This window comes from Pelodiscus sinensis, chromosome 21 (assembly GCF_049634645.1).
Source record: "Pelodiscus sinensis isolate JC-2024 chromosome 21, ASM4963464v1, whole genome shotgun sequence".
In the NCBI taxonomy this organism is placed as follows: Eukaryota; Metazoa; Chordata; order Testudines; family Trionychidae; genus Pelodiscus; species Pelodiscus sinensis.
Genome location: NC_134731.1, coordinates 15,044,170 through 15,069,010, shown reverse-complemented (window position 1 = coordinate 15,069,010; position 24,841 = coordinate 15,044,170). Strand labels below are relative to the sequence as shown.

General features: G+C 48.3%; 1 protein-coding gene across 6 annotated transcripts in view; it reads right to left on the bottom strand.

The window, feature by feature from the left end:
• Positions 1 to 19,786, bottom strand: part of POR (cytochrome p450 oxidoreductase) — a 58,798-nt gene extending 39,012 nt beyond the window's left edge. Inside the window, exons 1-2 of one of the 6 annotated variants that reach the window (XM_006113300.4) lie at positions 19,396 to 19,786; positions 11,358 to 11,420 (exon numbers count right to left, since the gene is read on the bottom strand). The gene's annotated coding sequence lies outside the window, so the exon portion shown is untranslated. Of the gene's footprint in view, positions 1 to 11,353; positions 11,421 to 16,055; positions 16,239 to 19,395 lie in introns of those variants that run through there. The other 5 variants (XM_075904940.1, XM_006113298.4, XM_006113299.4 and 2 more) reach the window with 5 other exon arrangements.
• Between the last annotated feature and the right edge of the window lie 5,055 nt (positions 19,787 to 24,841).

Sequence of the window (24,841 nt, the reverse complement as noted above, 5' to 3'; positions counted from 1 at the left end):
CTTCCACCGGGATTTAAAAATGGTCAGTAGCAGAGACTCCACCATGGCCCTTAGTAAATGGCACCAATGGTTAATAATTCCCACTGTTACAAAGTTACCCTTTATTTTCAGTCTGAATTTGTCTACTGTCAGCTTCCAGCCTGAAAGCCCATCATTCGGTATTTGTTATCAATGCAGAGACTTAAAGACTGTAATCATGTCACCCCCCTCTTCTTTGTTAAGCTAAATAGTCTAAGCTCTTTGAGTCTATCACGGGAAGCCAGGTTTTCTAACTGTTCAGCGTTCTTGTGGCTCTGCCTTGGTCCCTCTCCTAATTATGAGCATCCTTCTTGAGCTGGGAGCCCGGACCAGGACACAGGCTTCCAACGCCGGTCACACCAGTGCCCAATACAGAAGTCAAATAACCTTGAGATGCCTACGCTTATGTATCTCAGGATCCCACAAACCCACCACAGCCCCCAACCAGTTTCAGAGTTACAGCTTCCCAGGATCGAGTCCCCCATCATGTAAGCAGGGCCGACATGCTTTGCTCTTCCATGTACCAATTAAGTGATTGCGTCCTCCCCTGCCGCCGGCAACGTGCCAGCGAATTGGCCACATCTACCTTGCAATCAAACACTCACGACTGGCCCAGGTCAGCTAACATGGGCTTGGCCTATAGGGCTGTTTAACTGAGGTTTAGATGGCCAAACGCCAGTGGGAGCCTGGGTCCTGGGACCCTCCCGCCTCACGTGTGGGCGCTGAAGCTTAAGCAGAGGTGGGCTTCACCGCAACTTCAAAGCACTGTCTGTACAGGTATTGGCGAGCCACTAACCCAAATCCGTCTGCCCAGGCTGGTGGCTTGCTCCAAAACACTGTGTGGACACACTCCTGGAAGTAGAGCGCTGGGGGATCCCTCTAGTGCGTTCATTATAAAAAACACGGGATAAAACGTTACTGAGAGCAACAGTTTTTGCTCCCGCTGAAAGCTCTGCCCATTATGCCGCTTCCACGTTGCACACACTCATTCAAAAGGGAGATAGAGCCAATCCAGCTAGTCCGGATGCTCACTCCACTCCAGCGCTGGGCAACTCGTGGCCCATCGGAGACATTCTGCTTCCTCTTGCCACGCACAGGATTGCCGGATTCTGCTGGTCTCCAGCCACATAGTTTTTTTCCCCCCTACCAGAATTACTGAAGTGACACCCACATACGAGGTGAGTGTTGATTGCACACAACATTGGCGGAGAGCTGTGCGCTCCCTCTGCATCCAATCACAGCGCTGCACGTTTCAATCCGCACCTCCCGCAAATTTTAGATAGGCAAGTGCAGTTAGCAAAACTACCCCCTCCCGGAAGACCTTGGTTACAACCATCCTGCGACCTGTTGAGATAAAGGAGGGCCACTCACTAACCTACGTTACCCATCACTGCTCTACTCCTTCCCAAGCAATGAAGTTGAGGCAAAGGCACCACCTTGTGTTAAAATGATGGATGCCATGCAACAGCACAACCCAGAGCAATCACACCCCATAGCCCTGCCTAGGATCAAGAAGCCAAGTTCCATTCCAGCTCTTCTAGCTCCAGCTGGCTTCTGTCCAGGCATTTATCAGAAGCATCCATCACAGTCAGATCTGTGCTTCAAGGGCAAACAGGCCTTGCAATTTAGAAGGAAAATGATCTCGTGATTTTCAAAAGCCTCTGTCCCAAAGGGGGAGAAAGCAGTTGCTGGACACAAGCTTCAACAACACTGTTCCTGCCATTTTGCACCATCTCCGCCTTAGAGAGAGGGGAGAGATGTATTCTGCATCTTTGCAGCATATGGTACCATTCATCCTGATGGATTTCAAAACGGTTTAGTCACTGAGACAGGCCCTCTCACCAGCCCATGCGCTCCCTTGCCTCCCACTGGACGTCGTGGCCAGCTGTGCACGGACACACAGCAGGGCAATCAGGAATGTGTGACCTGTAGTTACAGCCACCAGGCAAATTCAGGTAGACAGAGGTTAATCGCCCAAGCTGAAATCCGGCCAGGGCAGAGGTTAACAAATCTGCAAGTGTTATTGGAAGTGTAACAGTCAAAAGAAACCAAAGGCTTGATTTTACATTAGGGATGTAAAATGGTTAACTGGCAAGTCACCCTGAACAATTCCATTTGACCAGTAGGGGATAAAGCAGCTCCCCATTTGCCCCAGGCAGGGGGGTTCTGTACCCCGCAGGCCCCATCAGAACAGCCTGGTCCGTGGCATGGCTGGCCCTCTGCCACAGATTACAGGCTGTCTCCCCAGGAGCAGGGCCGGAGGGCTGTAGGGCCTGCAGTGTGTAACCGCCAAGGTTTTTAGTGGTGTCACAGTTACATTTTCAACAATCTTACACATCCCTATTTTACATCTTGTCTGAAAGATGAAGCCGCCACAAGAACGAGTCTCTGAACAGCTCATGGGGAAGTTGGCCCACACCAAGTCCCAGGGTAGTGCGCCATGTATCCTCAATCAATACCCCTCCTGGCAGCCTCTGGACTGGCCTCCTGCTACAAACACAGGACAGCTCAAGCGGGGGGCAAGCACAGCTCACAAGATCAGAGCCTGATGCACTACTATAGTCTTTGCATGACACCCCCTAGAAAAAATATCAGATTGGACGTGTATGTTAGTGTAAAATTCACACGCTCAGAGCCTCGGTCTAGTGCCACAAACGACAGCCCAACCACCCATTGATCCACGTCCTGACACAGACTGGGTATTCACACGCAGCTCTCGTGTCCTGGGTGCATGAAAGCAATCTCTCACGCACAAGTGGTTCTCGCTCACAGAGGCGGGGCAGCCATAGGCAGACAGCTGAGGGGAAATGCACCTATTGGTACAGGTTGAACCTCTCTAGTGTGTCACCTTGGGGGCCTGATCAGTGCTGAACCAGAGAATTTGCCGAACCAGGCAAGGTCAATATCATCTAGCACAGTGTTTCCCAATTTTATTTGGCCACGGAACCAAGGAACCCATGGGTTCCAAGCAAAAACAAACCACACCCACACCACCACACACTGCAATTTGTTGAGCGAAAAAAAGCTTACAAAAAAGCATTACTCTCTGTTTGGATAAGCCACATTTTCATTCACACGTCTGGTTCTTTAAAACTTCTTCCTGCCTTAAGCCCTGGTTTATTCTCAACTTCTCTTTAAGGTCTCAGCAAAAAATACATGTAGAAGTTGCTGACTAACTCCCACATGGGCAGCTGATTTGTATAGCCCCAATCTGCCCAAGGAAAGAGGCAATGGAAGGCTTACTAAGAAATAGACAGCTGCTGTAGCTGCAAGTTGTATTTTTGCCAGCCCATGCAAGTCCAACCCCCATGTGAGTAGCTTCACGGGTATCAGTCGGGTTACACATGATGAAGGACTACAGGACCAAACACTAGATCTCAGCCACCATTCTTCACATCCCCTTTCCTTTGACACAAGCCAAACCAGCATTTCTACTTCAGAGGTAGTGTACACGGTTGTCTTTCAGACACGGGGCTTTCAAATAAGTGCAACCTGACACAACATAAAAGGGCCTGGTTAACAGAGGGCGGGCACTTAAAACCCTGAGCCCATGTGAGCTCGGGATAGGCAAAGACTGACACTCCCAAAATAACCCCTCACTGCTGAAAACCTGGGCACATCTCTGGGAATCTCAGCTGTGACCTTTAGGCAGTAATGCAATACAAATGAAGTAGTAAGGTGGGAGGAGGGATTTTAGGCAAGGTTATATTTTAGCCCGTTCAGCTTTGAAATGGTCCCTTTTCAGGCTGGTACGGTGTTAGATTTAGAAGGTCCGATCTCCAAACACTACGTCCAGTTCAGGCCACTCTGAAGTCCTGCAGAGATGTTCTACAGCAGGACACATTTTGTTGGTCTTTAAGTCATCTTTCTAACGCCAGCACCAGGCATTTCATGGAGCCAGGAGCACCCAAGGGCGCAATTCTGAAAAGTGCAGCATGCCCTCCACCGATGAGTTCAGAGTAACGGGCAGTATGAGTTCAGAGTAACCAGGCTTTCGTGAATTACTGCCAATTAAGTCATTAGTATAAACCGCCTTTGGCAGGAAGTGTCCTGAAAAGTTGCCAACAGCCTAAAACTCTCCCTGTGACTCCGGCCGTGAAGGTTAACCAATGAGCCCAAGCCCACACGATTACACTTTCACATCCCTACCGGAGACTCTGGGGTAATGACATCTCTCAGGGCAGCTTCACTCTGAGGTTATACAATCATACGACTGCAGGGCCAGGAGGGACCTGGAGAGGTCCTCTAATCTCCATCCATCTGTGCAGAGACAGGACCAAGAAAACCTAGACCATCCCCCATAGGGGTTGGTCCACCTCGTTCTTAAAACTCTCCAGTGCGCGGGGATCCCACAACCTGCCTTGGAAACCCCCACCAGAGCCTCACTATCTCTGTAGTAGGAAAAATTCCCCAATATCTAACCCAAATTTCCCTGACTGCAGATGAAGCCCTGCCTTCAGCAGCCCTGGAGAACATTGGTTAACCTTCAGCAGCCCTGATCCCTGTTGTCTTTGTGACAGACCAGGAATATTGTTCTCTCTCTTCCAGACTGAACATATCCAGGTTTTTAAGCCTTTCCTCGTGGGCCAGGCTTTCTGAACTTTTATCAGTTTTGTTGTTCTCCTCTCAATTCTCTTCAGTTTGTCTACATCCTTCTTGAAAGACGGCATTCAAAACTGGCAGCCGGGCAGCATGGCAGGGGCCAGAGACGTTTTTTGCATCCCTAATATCTGCAACTGTGACCAGCCCATATACAGGCCTTGCAAGGTAGAAAGGGTGAGGAAGGGGGTGTCCTAGCTCCCTCCACCACTGCTCTGCACCCGCTCAACGGAGATTCAGAATTTAGCGCTATTCAATCATTGACTTTGGCACCTCTGATCCAGGACTTTGCAAGGCAGAAAAGAAGAAGCCTCGAGCGACGTTTTCTACACCATAACTCTTCTCTCTTCCTGCACCTTGAGCCTTTATTCGAAGTGTGAAAGCCAAGCTACTCATTGTTTTCAAACACGTAACATCAGCGGCGGCGGCAGGTTCGGCCACACCTACGCGAAGGCCTGCACTGAGGGACTTCGGGAGAACAGTTGGAGTTACTCAAGCTGCACAAACACATGAGAGCTGAGAATATGCTGATACAAGTAACCAGAGAAAGGGGAAGGTGGAGATTGTGTCTTGATGATACAGAGAATCACGGCTACAGATCTATGGCAATCAAGGGGATGACTTGGCAGATCAGCATGTTGTGCCATATTTCTGCAGCCACATGACACCCCTGACTCAGCAGGACTCCACACACAGAGGCCATTAACAAAAAGGATGTTGAAACACAAAACAATGATTTTCCAGTCCAGGAACCTGGGCATGCATGGGATTACCCCAGCAATTAGGAGGAGATAACTGAATTTCTTCCCTAGGTACAGCTGAGGTGCACAAATAACCACAAAGATGAGGGACAGAAGCACCATTAATATATGGGGGGGGGAAGGAAGAGTAAAGTGCTTGGTCAAATGCATCAGCCAAGACACAAACAGCTTCAGGGAGCCAGAGTGACCTGGACTGGGCTCACTGGTCTGGGACTCGAGTGACCTGGGTTCTATTCCAGGCTCTGCCACTGGCTTGTGGGTGGATCCTGTTCTGTGCCTCAGTTTCCCAGGATGATCTCCTTTGTGAAACTTCCTGAGATTTAATGATGACCAGTGCTCTAAAAGCTGATTATTAACAATGCACTGTGCCTTAAACATCGGTGCCTTCTGCTGCAGGTCACTCAGCACAGAAACCCCTCTCAGTTTTTGAGGGACGTGGCATCGATAACATTACAATATGCAGCATTCGACTGAAAGCAGCCTGGGTCTTCCTCCATGTCTGTTCTGCGCCTTTTTCCTTGCCAAACACAATTCACTAGACAAAAGCTCCGATGGGGACCCATCACTATTCCTCACCTCTGGAACTCACTTCAGCAGAATTTCTGTTTTCGGGCATTCTGCTTCGCAGCTTCTCCTAAGGGACTCCTTTGCAGCCCCATGCTCACAGCTTTCCCCGACAATACGCCTACACTTGGCCAGATAAATCAGGGATGTTAAAAAGCATTTAACTAGTTAACCAGTTAAACGTCTTTTAGAAAGGTATCATTTAATTGGTTAACCCTCAGCCGCTCCTACACGGCTGGTGGGCGGGAAGGCTGTTAGTCTGCCTGGCTAAGTCGGACCAGCAGGAGTGGGGGGGCAGGGCCACCTGCCTGACCCCCGTGGCCAGAGTTGCTCTGGGCCACTCCTGCACAGCTGGGACCGGAGTCCCTCCAGGCTGCTCCTGCGCAGTCAGGAGCTCCTCCAGTCCAGCCAGAGCAGCCCCTGCCCATGCCCCCCCCAGTCCACCGCCGCAGGCAGGGTCACCAGCCCGGATGATATCTTAGCTAACTCCTCGGTCGTGCTTGGCCCAGGTCCACCTCTTCATCAGTAACAGAACAAAACCCATCCTGTCCCGCCTGGGTCATTCTCTGAGCATGTTGCTTAGTCTGCTGAGGTAGAGAAATTGAAAGCTTAGAACGTTCAAAAGCAAGAGCTGGCTGTTAGGCAGGGCAGACTAGAGCCATTGCTTCATTTTTATGAGATTGTAAGTGTGTGTGTGTGGGCGCGCACATGCACACGCGGGGCAGGTCTGTAATGAGATGCAGTTGGAACTGTTATTTTTAAATGAGAAATTTAGTATTTTATTGATGATTTTTTAAAAAATCCAATTTAAATAAAAAATTCTGATTTTTTATTCGTTTTTTAAATCACTGATTTTTATCCACCCTGGGTCGAGTACAAGACCTCACCCACCTTCTCTCCCAGATCCAATGGCACTTCTTTGAGCATGGCATTCCCTCAGCCAGCTCGAGTCAAAGGGCCTGGTGTTCTATTCCTTATGCCGACAACTGAGCGGGAATACAGGACAGCGATCCAACATATACCGTCCAGTGGGAAAAATGTGATTTCTCCAATAGGAAGACAGAAACAAGTCCAGAAAGATGCTGTCAAGATCCTGTCAGTAACATGAAACCCTGGTGGGAACCACAGAGGGGATGCTCAAAGACAGCAGTGTAACTTTGCATGCAGCTCTGATTCAATGCTGGAAGACAATACCCAGTTACAGAAGAAAAACTACTAGGCCAAAACCCCTTTGAACCAGCCTTGCACAATTCTCATGAAGCTGCAGCAGCCCTGCCACAGGGTCTATCTGCCTTCCATCGCCCCAAGTGGCTACTGGTTCCTCCTCATTATCACAGACATTTTCCCCATTTGCTCTTAGCCCCTGCCTCTCTACAGACAAAAGCTCTATTCACCATGGGTGAAAGGAATTTTCCCTACCTCCGCATGAGAAAAGGAATCCTCTCTTCTCTCACATACCCCACAGAATACACAAAGTACATTCCTAGGCTGATTCCTACCCTAACTGCAAACCTTTCACTGCACTCAGGCCCGGCCCTGATCTGGCATCTATTCCACAGTTTTAATGGGAGCTGGTTGGGTTTTTTTACTCTTCTGTTCCTCATGTAAAAGTTTAGAGGAAAATCCCAAATACACATCCTGCTGCTTTGCATTCAGGTTTACTATACCACTGCTTGGTACTTCCACGACAGCTTCCAACCAAGAACAAAAGCAGCACCTACAGAGCCTCACGACTAGGATGAGGTACTCTTCTGCTGATAACCCACGGCACGGAGCAATGAGGTACAGCCTCACCGTGCAACAGTAAAAAGGCATTTTTGTTGTTTTCCCACATTGGTTTCTCAACAATTTTCAGCTGCTCGGAACTCCCAATTAGCAGATGGCTTGGCTCGAAGAGCAAGTAAAGCAGGAGTAAAAAATAAGTTATATAACACACTACGCTGAATGGTATTTTTTCATTTACACAGAGTAAACAAAAAATCCACCCAACAATGTAGTTCCCTCTAATCAAAGTTTGTTGCTATAACTCGTCAGATGGAGACGGCCACAGATTCCATTCAAAGTACAATGTAGAAACCAGGCATGTTTCTTCCTCTCAAACTTTTTAAACCCTCTCTCATCTTCAAGCATTGTACATTTGAGTTTTCATTACCAACCACAAAAAAGTGGCAGCAGCCCTCACTTGAGAGCAGAATGGTTGTAAAAGCAAGAAGACAGCATCCGAAAGAAGAAAATGGTTTCAAAGGGACAGGGAGAGAATTCCTGTCCTCTGGGCTGACACAGATGTATGCCAGATGCCCATTCTGGTTAACTTATTTTTGTAGTTTGATGCCTCTTGTATTTAATGTGGTGTTATTCATTACTGTGAGCCTCCAGAACAGCTGTTTTCAACAACCCTGAATTATATCACTTGCAAACTTCCAACCTTGGCAAGCCTGTCTTTGTTTTGGATTGTAAGCACCACCCATTGTGGAGTATTTGCCTCCATGTCAAACAAAGAACTCCCCAGTTGCTCATGCCCTGATTAACATGGGACAGCATGAAAGTTTTTTGATCCACAGATTAACTTCATATCCTCATGGTTTCAGTTTAAGGACACCTTCTTCTGACCAAAATCACTGACCAGTTTGATTTCCCACTGGAAAACAAGCTCAGATTGTAAACAGCAGAGAGGTGAAGAGTAAAACCTGCCCTGTTAAAAAAAATCCACGTCTCACAGGGCAGGAAATGGTTAACTTCAAACTTCCTGCGCACTGGACTGTAGGGTGCTGTGTACACAGGCAACATCTCAGCACGGGTGTAAGCAGCAGAATTTTAAAAGCCCCCTGTGAATCTGAACATTGTAGCTTGGATATGATTAAAAGGAGACACAGCAGACGCCTGTCTGGTAATATTACAAGTAGCACCTACAATCCCTGTATCGTCTTCTTCTATCGGTTTCTTTACTCTGCCCATCGGAGACTTTGTGCCTAGTCATCCTCACCAAGCCCACTTGTACTCCCAGCTAAGCCATCCAAATGGGAAACAGGTCTTTCACCCAGCAAGGGAAGAGGGGGGAAAGATACACTAGTGAGCATGTGTTTGTAAAGCCACCTGAATCAGCCAGGGGATTCATCAGGTGCCTGATAAAGATGATGTCCCCATCAGCCCGCATCCTCCGCTTCTCTCTCAGCATGCTGTTTCCTGGCTGCAGCAAGAATAGCTTCCCACTTCCAAATCCTGCTCGCCATTGAATAACTTCGGTGCCCACCTAAGTTTCCCCGAAGCCGCACAGCCCTGCCCGGGGCTCAGCCCTGTAGCAGGGAGAGGTATCTCTCCCCAAGCCCTGAAGCTGCCAGGGCTGGCGGTGAGGCACCTCTCCTCTATGGCCTCAGCACGAGGCTGCCATGGCCAGGGAAAAGGAGCCCCTCCCTTGCCATCCCCAGCAGGAAGCCACCCATGTAAGCATAAGCCCCAACCCCTTGCCCCACCTTGAGCACCTGCCTGCACCCCAAAAGCACCTCATCCCCAACCCCACCTAAAAGCCTGCACCCCTTGCCCTGAGCCCCTCTCCAAACCAGGAGCCTCCCCCCCTGCATGCCATAGCCCTCATCCCCAGCCTCACCCCAAAGCCTGCACCCCCAACCAGAGCACTTGCACCTCAACCCTCTGCCCCAGCCCTAAGCCCCTCAATCCCAGCCCTAACCTAGAGCCTGCATCCCCAGCCAGAGCCCTTACCTTCCTGCACCATCCCCACTCTCAGAACCCTTTGGCCCTACTCCTGCAAATGTATTTTGTTACGTGCACCAATATGAAGAGGAAGTGTCCCACATCACCCCTGCACTGGTACAGATGAGAAAATTCATTCTGCTCAGGGATGGGAAAAATTAAAGGGAACAATGGTCTCTACCTCTGCTGTTTACTGCTCTCAGCTTTCCCAACCGGCAGAAGGAAACTGACCTTTTTCCCCCCCCCCCCCCCCCGTTTCACTGGTGCCCAGTAATTCTGGCAACAAACCTGAAAGAGTCCAAGACTGAGTTTTCACTCTGCTGTCCCTTGGCAAAGCACTGAGCAGCACCAAAGGCACTAGAACAGTCTGCCTGCAGACTCAGGCAGATAACCTGCAGAGATTTCTCCAGTCTTATTTTGACAGTTGCCTGTGAAGTGATGTGTGCTTAAAAAAAAAAGTGTGGTGGAGAGGGAGCTAAAAGCTTAGAGCCTGCAAAAGTTTAAAAATTCAAAATATCTTAGAATTAACCCAAAGTAGCAAATATGCTTTTTTTTAAACAAACGCAGGATTTCAGCCTTAGTGCAATCATGCACTACTTCTTCAAAGCACTTTGCATGTTTTACACGTTTGTCTCTCAATCCCCCTGTCAGAGTGGGAGATATTATTGCCTCCAAGTTATATATGCCCCTTGCATTCTGAATTTGCCTGCTGACAAGCTGAGGAGAAAAGGCTCACGGGGAAGGAGAGACTGGCTTCTAGTCACTCTCAACAGCCCCCTGCTGTATCTGCAAACATCTGTCCTCACTGTGATAGAACTCGTGGTTCAAGGATTGACCTTATCAGCTGCCCAAGAATCCACAACACCCATGGAAGATGATCAAAGTTGGCACCGAGTGATTGCCCATCATCACCACTACGACATAGGAGAGACCACAGATGCTGTGTCTTGCCTGTGTCACTCATGTCAGTGCACAAAACAGAACCCAGATCTCTGGACTCCCTGTCCTGTGTTTTAAATACAACCAGCCTGTGCAAAACGTGCAAGACCATGACACCTGCTGACGGTTACGTAGTCTGAATTAAAGAACTTTATTTTATTAAGCAGTAATTTTGGGGGGGCGGGGGGGGGGAGTTTAATTCAGTGCTCTCTGCCTCAGTCTTCACATCTGGTTTTTAAATCAGCATGAAATATGTATTCTATGTGTATTTGCTTTTTCTTTAGATACTTAATTACTGGAATATTTTTCCTTGTCTTGTTGTGAAGGCCTTATCATCTGCCTCGCATCTTTATGAATAGCCCATGCCAACATTACATGCTCATGACTTGTGCAATAATTCTACTCTGTACTTTTCCAGACTGATCCCTCAGTGGAATGGCTGACCAGAAACTGGAATAAATCCTAGACGTGGTCCATGGTGACCAATAGTTGCATTTTAGAAGGGACTTGTATGGTATCTGGATAATATACTAAGTGATAGTGCAGATGTGAGTGCAGAAAAGTGAGAACCGGGACTACTGGTTTCTATTTCTAAGTCTGCTACCAACTTACAGTAAGTTAAGCATGGCACATAAGGCAGGTTTGTTAAAAAAGTTCCACACCTCCAATTAAGGCTCGATTTTCAGAACAGAAAAGATGATCCCCGTCCCTACACAATTCCAATGCATCTCCTCTCCTGATCTGTAAAACAGAAACATATTTACCTGCCTCACAAGAGGTGGTGAAGTTGACCTGCTAGCGAAGTGCTTCAAATTTTTCAGATGGAAGGCACTACAAAAATGTAAAAGAACAATTAGGCTCTCATGTTTCTGAGAACATTCCAAAGAAATTACATAAATATCATTTGAAAAATAATTAGTAAAACACCCTTAGTTGCTATCTATGCATGAACACTAAAATAATATATAGCTAAAAGTCAAACCAGCTGTCTCTACATGTCACTTTGGCCTATTTCTACATGTCACTTTGGACTGTCATGGTTATTACAAAGACATCTTGCTCAATGTTGTTTTTTTTTGTAGATTCTATGACACAGAAGCACCACACAAATGGATTTGGGGATTTAACTGAATAAGAGAAAACCACAGGTGATTAAATTTCCATGTTACATATAATAGAGTAGGTAATTAAGCTTATTCAAAACTCTTTAAATATTGATCTTTTGAATAGGTGCACCAATACAGTAGAACATGTGACACACCTTTTACAATACCCTGAGAAGAGTAATCCTAGCACTAGATCAAGTGATACTGGGAAAGCAACTTACGTAAGATTCATTAACTATGTTTTTACAGCAACTAAGCTAAGAAAGCAGAACAAAGTTCACCCAAAGCACATAATATCCTTTTGGTAGTTTTCATCTGACACAGAGAACAATACGGGCCTGACGCTAACAAGGTAACAGATTACTCCGGTCCTTTGTAGTCCCAGGGAGCACAGGGTGGTGGGTTCAAGTCCCATCTCACCTCCGTCCCCTCTCCTGGGAGTGACCAGACAGCCAACACAGCATAAGGGACCATCTGAAGGTTGGGAGGCGGTGTGGGTACTTGAGTGGACTAGGGGATACAGCATTTGCATGGGGAGCACAGGGTTGGGGGCTCACGTTGCATCCATCCTGGGAGCAGCTGGACAGCTAACACAGGATAAGGTGAGCTCAGGGTGGTAGGCTCGAGTCCTGCCCCGCTTGGGAGCAGCATAACCCTTGGTGTGTGGCTACTGGCAGAGGAGTGACCACAAATGATATTCGGGAACACCATCGTTACTCTTTATCTGTACGTTCTGTATGAAATTTGCTTCATTCACACCTGAGGTTTAAAGGGTCCCGTTAATCTGAACTCCAGTGAGTTTTAAAAAACAGATGTTAAAAAGTCAGTTCGGTCTTGCGCCTGCCTCAGAGGCTCCCAATCATTTTGCAGTATTCACAATCAAGTGCGTCTCAATTTTCTCCTCACCCCTGCAGCTGTATACAAGATCCCCACAAACAGGGAAAAGGATCACCACAGAAGAAAAGTGAAAAGCTGACCGCTGATTTAGAGAGCAGTCCATTACTGTAAGTATAGGGTAATTGCTCAAAGAGACTCAAACATACACTGCCCAATTAGTCTCAAACTTTTTCCACTATTGTTCAAATTTTGTACTTCAAGATAGATAAAATTAGCATGACTGGAAGACTCTACTCTCTATTGACTCAGTTTACTTGCTTTTGTTACAGCTCCAGGGTGTTTTCATCTACCAATGAGAAATTACACAAATAATGAGTTTTGGAAGATCCTCTCCTTCAAGATACATAGACTTTTTAATAGTTGCTTAGTTGACAACTTCTGAAAGCACATTTGAGGTTACAAAGGGTACCGCACAAATGTTATGCAATACAAAGAGAGATTGTGTCCGGGCCATCCCGATGCATACGTGGCTGCGGAGGGCACCTGAAAATTTGGGGCACCACTGGGACTACAGGTAAGAGTGGGGCAGCTCACACATGTGCAGGAGCTGACCCACTCCTGCCGTCCTAGTGGCGAGTCTTGTCAACGTGTGCAGGGGCGGTTATCTGACGGCCGCCACAGGCTGGCTGAGCCCAAGGCCGCAGATGGAATTGCTGAGCCCCTGGACAAATGGAGAGAGGGCAGCTCCAGGATGTGGAAGGGCAGGGGGCTAGTCCAACCGCCCCTTCAGCACCACCTGGCTCACACTGTCCAGAGCTCCAGTCACAATTTAAAGGGCCCGGGTCCCTGGGCCCATTTAAATTGCTAGGCCTTGGGGCAGCAGCCTCTTCCCCGCTCCCTGCATTCCCATCAGCAACGCTGCCTGAATCCAGATCTCCTCTCGCTGGAGCTCTCTGGCTTACACTGAACCTGGAAGCCCAGCCGAGTGGTAACCTCTGCAGCACCCAGATGAGGCATTAACCCCTTCCCTGCCGAACTCTCCCAAGTAACATCCCACGGGAAATCAAGATGGGAGAGGGAAAACGCAGGAGGCCCTGAGCTGAGAGTGAGAAAAGTCATGTGGAGGCATGGAGGGGCGGGGGGGGCGGGGATAGGGCCACATAAATTCTGAGGACAATCCTGTGCTATGTTTGTTGCTTTTTAACACTTTCAAGAGGACTTGAATGTTCAAAACACACACTTGAGGGCCTGAAGGAAAAATGACAGACCTTTTCAGACAGCCTTGCTGCTGCTCTCACAGCTAGATAAACACAGCCTCACAGAAGAGAGCTGTCAAAAAATGCAGTCACATTCCACACCCATGCTACCCTCATCTGAAGAAGTGGGCAATGCCCACAAAAGCTCATGATACCAGCTACATGTTTTGTTAGTCTTTACAGTGCTACCAGACTATTTGTTGTTGTTTTAAGTTTATGCTAATGAAAAGAATGAAAAAGTGGCACTGGTAATCCAGTAGGTGGTGCTCTTCCTTCTGAATTAACGCCCCAGCCTGGTGCTAACAGGGCATTCCAACAGGGTCAAGATACAGCCAAATGCCAAGTCTGACCTGTTGCAATGGCAGTCAGTATGCGTTCCTGAAAGCTGAAAGCTGTTACCCTGTTTTGCTCCAGAGGTGCCTACATTTCAGCAGTGGATGAAGTGACCACTACGCAGAGTCTTGAAACATTTTGAAATTAAAGGCTCCATAAGCAAACCCATTCAGAACTGGGGAATATATTAAGTAGCAGCACTGAATGGGGGTCTTGGTTCTTTTTGGCTTCTGGCCTGTGAGTTAGCAATGGAACAAATTCTGATTTACAAAAAATAAAACCCCAGAAAGGTGAAAGTGCAAGAGAACTTCACTGGTACAACTCATCCCGTTTGACAAACTGACAAATGAGTCCTTTTCTCTCGATCAGGTCCACTCTTCCAATGGCTTATTTTAGCTACGGTAGCCCCTTTCAACCAAGGTTGCATAAAATGTCTGGCTACAACCCAGTCAAAATGCCCAAGATGGGTCACTTACTCTTATGAGTGAAAAAAGCTGACAGAATCCACTCCTTTGAGTAATCTTGGCCATTATATCACTGCAGCTTACCCCATCTATATTTAAATCTCTCACCACTTCCTTCAGGGAGACTGTTCTTCAGTCTATTCAGCCTACATTTCTTTAAACTTCATCCCACTACTCCTAGTGATGTTCCTGTGTCTAGGGATAGATGAAAGGTGGAAAGAGATATCCATGACCAAGCTGCCTACATGGTGAGAAAATGCAGAGATAATACAAGAGTTTGCATTTCAAGAGCCAAAATAGAGCTCTGCCACAGCACAGGTGCTAGGTGGGTACAGACATCACTGGACTGCAGAGCTACCAGGATACAGGCTACTCTGAGGGAGGTCTCCCTCCATATCTCCTGTAGAGGCTACTCCATTTTGTATTAAAAACACTTGAACAGTCATTGGGCCAGAAAAAGAGCATGAGGACTTGATAGGAAGCGATGTATATGAAGTGGAACAGCTCCGACAAGTGAGACTGAGAAAGGTGCAGCCTGTAGCTTTGTAATTAGGGCACTCACCTAGGGAAAGAAGAGATCGCAATTCAAACCCCTTCTCCAGAACAGGGATCTGAACCTGGGTCCCCACATGCCAGTTGAGGGCCCTGCCTACGCAAGAAGAGAGGGGCAAGGCACAGGTTTGCCTTTTTACTTCTGAGACACTGCATTTTTGACAGCCTGTCATCTAATTTGCCAACAGTGTCAGGTCAATTAAACCTGCATTTTGCCACAAACCTCTCATTTGAAAAATTTCACCCAGCTCTCCTAAAGAGTCCTAGTTAGCTACAGGGCGCATGACAGCCCCAGAGGCACACAGCTCTAAGAGAATGCTGTCAGCACTCAGACAGGGATAAGGGCAGAATCCAGAGCCCCAAGTCCCCCCGCTCAAATCCACCAGAGCCAGAAACAGAACCTAGGTGGCCTGCCCCTCAACTTACCTCTCTAACCTCTAGACCCTGCTCTCCTCCCAATGCCAGGGAGAGGAGTCAGGCGCCATGCTTCCCCCCAGCTCTAACCACTAGACCCTGCTCTCCTCCCAATGCCGGGGAGAGGAGCCAGGTCTCATGCCTCCCAGCCCCCCTGCTCTAACAACTAGACCTCACTCCCCCCAGTCCCCCTGCTCTAACAACTAGACCTCACTCCCCCCCAGTCCCCCTGCTCTAACAACTAGACCCCGCTCCCCCCAGCCCCATGGGGAGGCCCCAGGCGCCCTGCCTCCCAGCCGCTCTAACCACTGGATTCAGCTCCCCTCCCAGCATTAGGGGGGGACTTAGGCGTCTTGCCTCCCCCTCCAGCTCTAACCACTAGACCCTGCTCCCCTCCCAGCGCCGGGGATAGGAGCCAGACATCACGTCTCCCTGCTCTACCTACTAGACCCCGCTCCCCTCCCAGCGCTGCGGGGGGCGAGGGACCCAGCGCGGCGGACCCACCTTGCGGCTCTTCCGTGGCGGCTGCAGCTGGGCCCAGCGCTACCGGCCCGGCACGTACGGCGGCACCTACCACCCCGGAGCGGGGCGGGGCGAGCCTGGCCCCGCTGCCACCGCCGCCTCCTGCGCCGCCGCCGGAGCAGCCGCGCTCCTGCGCCCCCTTCCGCGCCCGCACTGAGGGGATCCCCGACCCTACCCCCGGGAGCGAACAAAGGCGCTGACCCCCCCCCCCCGCGGGCGCCACTTGGTACGGTCCGCCGGGGGGGGGGGTGTTAAAGGGACCGCGCCTTCCAGAAACCAGCTAGGACCCGGTTGTAAGGAGAGGCAGGAGAGATGGGGCGTGAGACCAGTTGGGGGGGTAGGAGGAAGATGGGGGGTTGGGGTATGAGTCCAGTGGGGGGCAGAGGGAAGATGGGGGGGTTGGGGTGTGAGGCCAGTGGAGGGAAGATGGGGGGGTTGGGGTGTGAGGCCAGTGGGGGGGCAGGAGGAAGATGGGGGGGTCGGGGTGTGAGACCAGTTGGGGGGCAGGGGAGGTTGGGGAGTCAGGCCATTTGCAGGGTTGGGGAAAGATGAAGGGGTGCTGGGGGCTCAGGATGCAAGGCCCAGTAGGATTCAGAGGAAGATGGTTGATTACTGGAAGCCCTGGGACAAAGGCCCAGTTGAGGGGTGGGGAGTGATTGGGGGGTACTTGGGCTTCATTGTACTAGAATCTGTACATATGCATAGCAAGAGACAGTCACTGTCCCATTGCATTTACAGTCTATCTAAACAAGACAGAGAAGGTATTATCCTCATTTTACTACTGGACACCCCAGTCCTCAAATATCTTTCAGTGCCAAGCTCCCACTGAAATCAATAGGAGTTGGCATTGGAAAAAGTTTAGAAAAGGGCAATGAAAATGATGAGGGGTTTGGAAAGGCTGCCATATGCGGAGAGATTAATAAGACTGGGACATTTCATCTTAGAAAAGAGGAGACTAAGGGAGGAGACAATAGAGATCTATAAAATCATGATTGGTGTGGAGAAAGTAGATTAAAAAAAAATGATGTACTTGCTTCCATAACACAAGAACTAGGGGTCACCAAATGAAATGAATAGGTAGCAAATTTAAAACAAACAGAAGGAAGTATTTCTTCACACAATGCACAGTCAACCTGTGGAACTCCTTGCCAGAGGATGTTGTGAAGACCAGGGTTCAAAAAAGAACTAGATAAATTCATGGAGGCTAAGTCCATCAGTGGCTATTAGCCAGGATGTGTAGGAATGGTGTCCCTAGCCTCTGTTTGTCAGAGACTGGGAAAGGGTCACAGGAGAGGGATCACTTGATGACTCCCTGTTCTGTTCATTCCCTCTGGGACACGTGGCATTGGTTATGGTCAGAAGACAGGACACTGAACTAGACAGACCTTTGGTCCTGACCCAGTATGGCTGTTCTTATGTTCACCTGACTATCTTTGAAGACAGGAGCCTAACGTCTGGTCAACACTAGATCCACCTAGCTATGTCACTCAGAGTTATAAAAAATTTGGACCCTCAACAACATAGGTCGACTAATTCCTGATACTAATGCAACATAGGTCAACCTAGCTATCGCGTCTCAGAGAAGTAGACTAGCTACATTGATGGAAAAACCTCTACTGTCGATCTAGGAAGCATCTGTACTACAGCTGCAGCACTGCAGTTGTGCTGTGTAGCCGCTACAGTATATACCTGTCCTAAATGACTTGCCCAACATCTTGCAGGGAAGCTGTGGCATAGTTGGTAACTAAACAAAGATTTTCTGTGAGAGCATCTTTTCGAAGAAAAAGCCATGGGTGAGCCACTTAATATCCATGTTACATTGTCTTAGATTTAGTAACAAAACTATTGTCCCTGCAAAGATAAGTCACTAACTCTAAAGGATAACCTATTTTAATACTGTCAGATGTTGGTCTGGGGGCTTATGTACAAAGTAACTAGAACCAAAATAACTAAATGGGCGTAATTTACACTTTTAGTTACAGGACACCCCCGAGTTATGACCCCCCCCCCCCCACTTACAACTTTTTTTTAAAGTGCAGAAGGGGCCAAAAACCCCTGTCTTACGTCCTCAGCCCGCATTTTACGATGGTGCACAGTGCCTGTTGTCAATGAGGATTCGAGTTACAACACCCCCAACTTCCATGGGAACCAATCGCGTCGCAAGTTGTGGTTCGCCTGTATTTCAGGTGCAAGTGTGGGGGACACATTTCAAAATAAGAAAGTCTGATTTATGTATAATCTACTTTTAATTTCAATTTGCAATTCATTTGCAAAATTTAACATGATTGGTCTAGGACTAAATAAGGATTTAGATTGGTTATCTCACTAAGGAGGCATTTTCCCTATAGTCACACATCTGCATCAACTTCTGGGAGTGAGCCACATTGCTCTTGTTAACACAGGTCCTACACCTACAAAAGCAACTCCCCTCACTCCCCTCGTTTGAGATATATATATATATATATATATATATACTCCCAGCCTCTGTGATTTCCACTCCATGCATCCGAATAAATGGTTTTTATCCACGAAAGTTTATCCCCAATTAAATCTATTAGTCTTTATGGTACCATAGGACTCCTTGTTGTTTTTATATCATTTAAGATTATTTTTAATTATTTAAGTTATATCAAACTAGAACTCTCTTATTTTGAGTACAGTTACAGTTCAGACGCTGTCTTGGATTTCCAGGCTCACTGCATTCCTCCACTTTTTCATTGGTCAGTGAGTTCAACATTTACTTCAGCATAAAAGCCCCTTGCCTCTGTTGCACAATCAATATTCATTCAAGAGCAAACTGGTGACTGAAAAAGCAGAAGCCTGGCCAGTCAAACATGCAATAAAGATTTCCTGAGCTTGTCTATAGGCGAAAGTTGTACTGCTTTACGTGGCATAGTTAAAAGAGTACAAGCCCCCTAGTGTGAACCAAATCAGATTGGAATAAAAATGTTTATACAAGCAGAGCTTATTCAGATATAGGAAGGGGAATGAGCTAAACAGATACTTAGCTGTACACAGAAGTTTTCTTCCATAGATCTCAAAGCACTTTACAAAGAAAATGGTGTCTTTATCGCCATTTTAAAGATGGGGAAACTGAGGCATGAGAATGCTGGGATTTTTCTCAAGGTCACCAAGCAGTGCAAGCCCGGGAATAAAAGCTATCTCTCCCGAGTCCCAATCTAGTGCTCCATCCACCAACACTTTTACACCCACATAATCAGGTCCCTAGTAAAAAACACCCCTTCACTGCGAATTATACAAGCACAAAACCTGTGCATACTGGTCAAAGTGAATGCAGCAAAGAGGAACTCAGACCACCAACCTTCTCGAGGGTGGACCTGCCCAATGTCACCAGCTTTGGCTTTTTTCTTGTCCCTTGATTACTTTGAATTTTGATTGATTTTTACCATTCCCTTGGTATCATAGGATGTTGAGTGAAGCGATGAAGCCGGCTGCATTCACCCGTCCACAGGCAAGGTCCTTCTCCCGGGTCCGTATTCCATATCAGGCTGAGTAACAAGGTCTGTGTCCCTGTAGTGCAGCCGGGGGGTGGAATGTCCAGTATCTGCAAACGGAAGAGCTGCCTGCACAGACTTGCTCTCCGATTTCCCTTTTATCTCCAGGGCCAGGGCTGACCCCGTGTGGTGTAAGCTGAGGGGAAGGTCAGATGTGGAAGGGCGGAGGAAGCCGGGAGGAGGAGTTATGTTAAACCTGCTTGCAGGGCTCTGCCTTTGTGCTGCATCCCAGCCCTTTACATTCAGAAATGTGATCATTCATATTTAGTGGAAAATGTCCGAGGGACGCTCTGTCCTCTCCCCTCCATACGCGCTAGTCAGGTTGGAATCTGCACGTTTCTGTGGAAGAGGCCTGTGTTTCCCTCTAAATGGCAGCTGGCCACACAATTAACCCTTTCCCTGCCAGCCCTTTCCCACATCTGCCGAGTTGCCCTCATGCCTCAGGAATTTGCTGAAATTCACGGGGCATTAGGGTGCACGTGGAGCGATCCAGCTCCCCAACGGAGGCTTCTGTCCCTCTGGAACCCTGCAGGGGTAGCCAGACGGGATGTAACTAGGGCGCTGAGTGACATGACAGGCTCAGTCAGCCTGGACCTAACTAGATATATATGGTTGTGCCAATTTTCTTCCACATATTGATCTGAGGGACTGGGTCTGGCTCACGAAAGCTCATCACCTTGTTAGTTAGTTTTTAACTAACTAGTTTTTAAAGTGCTACATAGTTCTGTCATTTGTTTCAGCTAGGCCAGACTAACACGGCTGCATCTCTATCACTGGACCTAACTAGGATGTAGATTCCCAGTCTGGAAGGGACCACTGTGATCATCTAGTCTGGCCTCCTGAGAACTTCCTGTTAACAGTGAGCCCGTTGCTCCTGGGGGCTGTCATCTCAGGGTGCTGATCTCCCATCAGCCCTTTCTCTTCCTTTTGGTACTGGGACTAGCCAGCCAAAACACCCCACTGAGTTTTAGTGAGGGGCTAGCAGCTCCCTTGCAATTACGCCAAAAGGGGTTGTGTGGTGACGCTGTGATTGCCAGGGGTGTTCTGTGAGAAATAGCAGATAACGTGTGTAAACTGGTAGCCTATGAGATTGTAAAACTATAGAAATAAAACTTGTCACTTGAGGTGAGGGGTAATTTCAGGGCTACCTCAGCCAGTGTTGGTGGCGACAGACCCTTGTTTACTGCCTGGGACCAACGGAGACTTGAGCTTCCATAAAGACAAACCAAAGCCCAGCAGGGTTCTCTGAAGAGGGAAGTCTCCTGGGCTAAGAAACAGTGGCCTGTAACTGCAGGAGAGATGGTGAAATGGCCCAGGTTGTGATCGGTCACAGCAGAGGTGGAGAGTCCTTTTGGGTTGGGGGCCCACTGACCCACAGAACAATCAATCGGGGGCCACACACATGTGAGAAGCAAAAAATAAAATAAAAAACCAACCCACCCCTCGCTCAGACAGCCATCTCAGACAATTTGGGTAATCCAGAAATGAGTCACACATTTGCTATGTGGCAGTGCTGATCTGTCAGCTCAGGTGGGCAGGGTAAGCCAGACCCTTGCTTGGTTTAAAGCAGAAGCTTAAATTCTGCAGAAACTGTGGGGTCCAGCTGGAAAGTGCTGGTTCTGCTGCTATCTGCTCAGTGTGATTGCAAAGAGAGGTCAACTGACTTGACAAAGGCCACAGAGGGAGTCAGTAGCAGGCCCAAAACTAGAAATCAGAATCTCCTGACTTCCAGTCCCTTGTTTAGTGCACTGGACTAGTGTTTCTCAACCCACGGGATGTAATGCTGGGACAGAGGGCCACAAAAGACAATCAGGACAAGAGATTGTGACGCACTGAAAACTGATTTAAAGGAAACTCCATTCCCCACACAGCCTGACCCTTCAGGATCAAGTATTCTGTCAGTCGCTCAGAACACACACACAAATAAGTGAAAGTGGCCTAAGGGTATTACCAGTGATGCTTTTTCTTTTTTTATTATTATTATTACTCTCATAGCAAATGTCGGGGGAGGCAAATAAACAATTTTGATTTCAAATAAGGGCTCACCAACTTGAGAAACACTTCCTGCTCTGCTGGCTCTCTTGCACCATAAGAAAGGCCTGAGGACAAAAGATGTCCTCACTGTTTGAAAATGTTTTCGGTGAACGTGCCCCTCCGCATTCCTCGAGTGGGCCAGCTAGCTCATCAGGGCCCGCCCACAACATTTTGGCACCCGGGGGTGGGGAGCTCAAATGACACTCCCATGCCCCCTCACTTGGGCCAAAACTTTGAAAGGTTTCAATTCTACCGTCTTCCTGTTCTACTCCTCTCATGGTGCTGCTCTGCTACCTACCCCAGTAACAGAGAACTAACAACTTAAAATGCCTTGTTCAAAAAGTGTGAACTAGTGCCTCCCCCTCCCCCCTATCTGGCACCTGAGACGGTCGCCTCAGTGTGCCTCATGGTAAGGCCAGCCCTGTAGCCAATCACAGAGGAGAAATAAAAAGCCGAGCGACACAGTGCTCCCTAGAAGTTGGCATCCAGGGAAGCAGCCCGGCTCACCCACCTGAGAACTAGCCCTACCTGTCAGTTAATGACACTGCATGACAGAGCCTAACTCACTTTGGCTGCTTGGGATTTGGCCTTCCCCTGTATTTGATGGGGCTGGGTCTGGAGGGCTGGGTCGGGCCCATCTCCAGTGTCAATAATTGCATGTTGCCTGGTGCATTGTAAGCCAGCCTGCACCTGCAGGGCTGTCCATGCTAGCACCCGTGATGCCATCTCCAGAGGGTGGAAGGGTTCTCCAGTGACAGGGTTACAGCCATCCCTGGCCATTGTTCTGGGAAGCAGGCTAAACATCCCCACCAGTCAGCCAAGGAAAACAAAGTTGCAGAAGCTGAAATCCCTTCAGTCTGCCTCCAGGAGGACTGCCGGTTGCCAGCCCACCCACAGCACCGTCTGAGAGGTAACAGCAAGGGGGAGGAAAAAAGGAGAGAACTGATGTAGCCAAGGTGGATGGGGGCCATAGAACCAGCAGTTTTTAAACTAAGGAAGAAGGCTGACAGGTGCAGAGAAGCACATGGGTCGGACCGAGACATCCCATAGGAGAAGGTCTGTTAATAGAGATTCTCTGTGTCCTAATAAAGAGGAGAGGATGGAAGATGATGATATGAGTAAGATCACATAAGAAACAGTCAAATGATAAAGACTCCCATTCAATCACATCAGGGGATTGCTATGCTGGAAGATGTTGTTAGGTGCTGTAGCTGTGTTCAATAAATGGAAGAGGATTCATGTCCCATTCCCCCCCACACTCTGTGTGCTCAGTTTCCACCCCTTTAATTTTCCAGTTTCTCCCCAGATCAATAGAGTTCTGTCCATCGATGCCTAGAATATTCCCAGAAAGTTTAGAATTGATCAGAAGTGGCAAAGTTACTGTATTACAGTCAGACCGGGCATGCCATCAGGTCAGGGAGCAAAGCCCTGCAAACGTCGTCCCAAAGCCCACGCTTCCTACAGCGGCCGCTCATGCTGAACACCTCCGTCTCACTGCCAGTTGTAGACACCACGGTCCTGATTTTCCCACATGCTGAGCTCCCCAAACTCCAGGCTTCTGAAACTCACTGTGAATCAGCAGCAGGGTTGAAGATAGAACCCCAGAGTCCTGGCAGCATATGTATGAGACAATGAGCCTATAATAGGACTATATTATTAGTACTTATTTATGCAGCACTGATTTCCGGTATAGTCAGGCCAGGACCTGCTGTGGCCCTTATTCAAGTTCTTGAATAGCAAGGTGAGAGGCACCTTCTAGAAATTCCCTAGTAGACAGACTCCAACAGGAGTTCACCTTCAGGATGCAGGCCGTGGAAACTGTTCTTGGTGTATTATGTGACTATTGTGTATGCGCTATAATTGAAACTGCATATCAGTGGGTGTAAAGATCAAGAGCACATTCTGATCTGAAATGAAGCCTGCACCAGCTTCTCCGTGGCATGACAAGGAGATCCACTGGTGGAACCGTTTGACTTTCAGCAGCCCCTGTTTCACAGAGCTGGTTGCTTGAACCCAAAGCTCCACCAAATGGGACGCGCTAGTGGCAGATGATGATGAGAAATAAATAGCAGATAGGCACAATCAATAGGTCACCTTACACAAACAAATGAGACAATGAACTAGCCAGGGGAGACAGCTGAAGCCACCAATGGCTGGGATAGAAAGAAAGGAGTGAATGATACATCTAAAATTAGACATGACAAATCTACCCTGCTATCCAGCTGTTTGGCTGCATCTACACTGGCAGCTTCTTGCGCAAGAACTCTTTTGTAGAAGAGTTCTTGTGCAAAAACTCATCCACAAGAGAGCGTCTACACTGACATATGCTTTTGAACAAGAGATGTGCTTTTGCACAAGAGCATCCACGGCAGTGCAGACGCTCTCTAGCGCAAGAAAGCTCTGGTGGCCATTTTAACCATAGGGGCTTCTTGCGCAAGAAATTCATGTTGCCTGTCTACACGGGCCTCTTCTGGAAGAGCTCTTGCATAAGAGGGCTTATTCCTCATGGGGAGAGGAATAACGCTTCCGGAAGAAGCCCTGTTTTACAACGCTATACTGTAAATTTACTTCTGGAAGAACACTCGTGCAGTGTAGACAGCCGGCAAGTTTTTGCAGAAAAACGGCTGTTCTTGCGTAAGAAGCTGCCATTGTAGACATAGCCTTTATGTACCCATTGAAGTGAAAGACAGCACTTCCACTGCTTTGAATGATAAAGGGCAGGCTTGTCACAGAGATATCTAGTGTATGTCTATAGTGCAATGTAAGCCTAGGGTAGTAGGTCTCCCGGTAGCAGACCCTGGGTTTGTCTACACTCGGTTATAACCCCAGGTCAGGAATGGTTGAACCCTGGGTTCCAGCCCAGGGTGCCAAAGTGTGCCCTGATTATGTGGACCTGGGTGCAGCTATGCATATCCCAGAATTCCCAGTGGCCTCCCCAAAGATGGCTACTCTTGCCCTTTGCTCAGGGTGCAATGTGGGAAAACTTGACTAACCAGTGGGCAAAAAAAGTCATCCTGTGGGATTGTGATATACTTCTGGAGGACTCCCATAACATGATTCTATTCTGCAAATCAATAGGGCTTAAACCCTATTGGGTCTAGGGTTGACTCAGGTGCAGACCCTCCACGCATCCCCCATAGGGTCCTGGGACCTGGGGTTTAAGCCCCGCGTTAGTGTGGACAGAAAGGGCGGTTAGGCTTGAGCCTGCATTCAAACCCT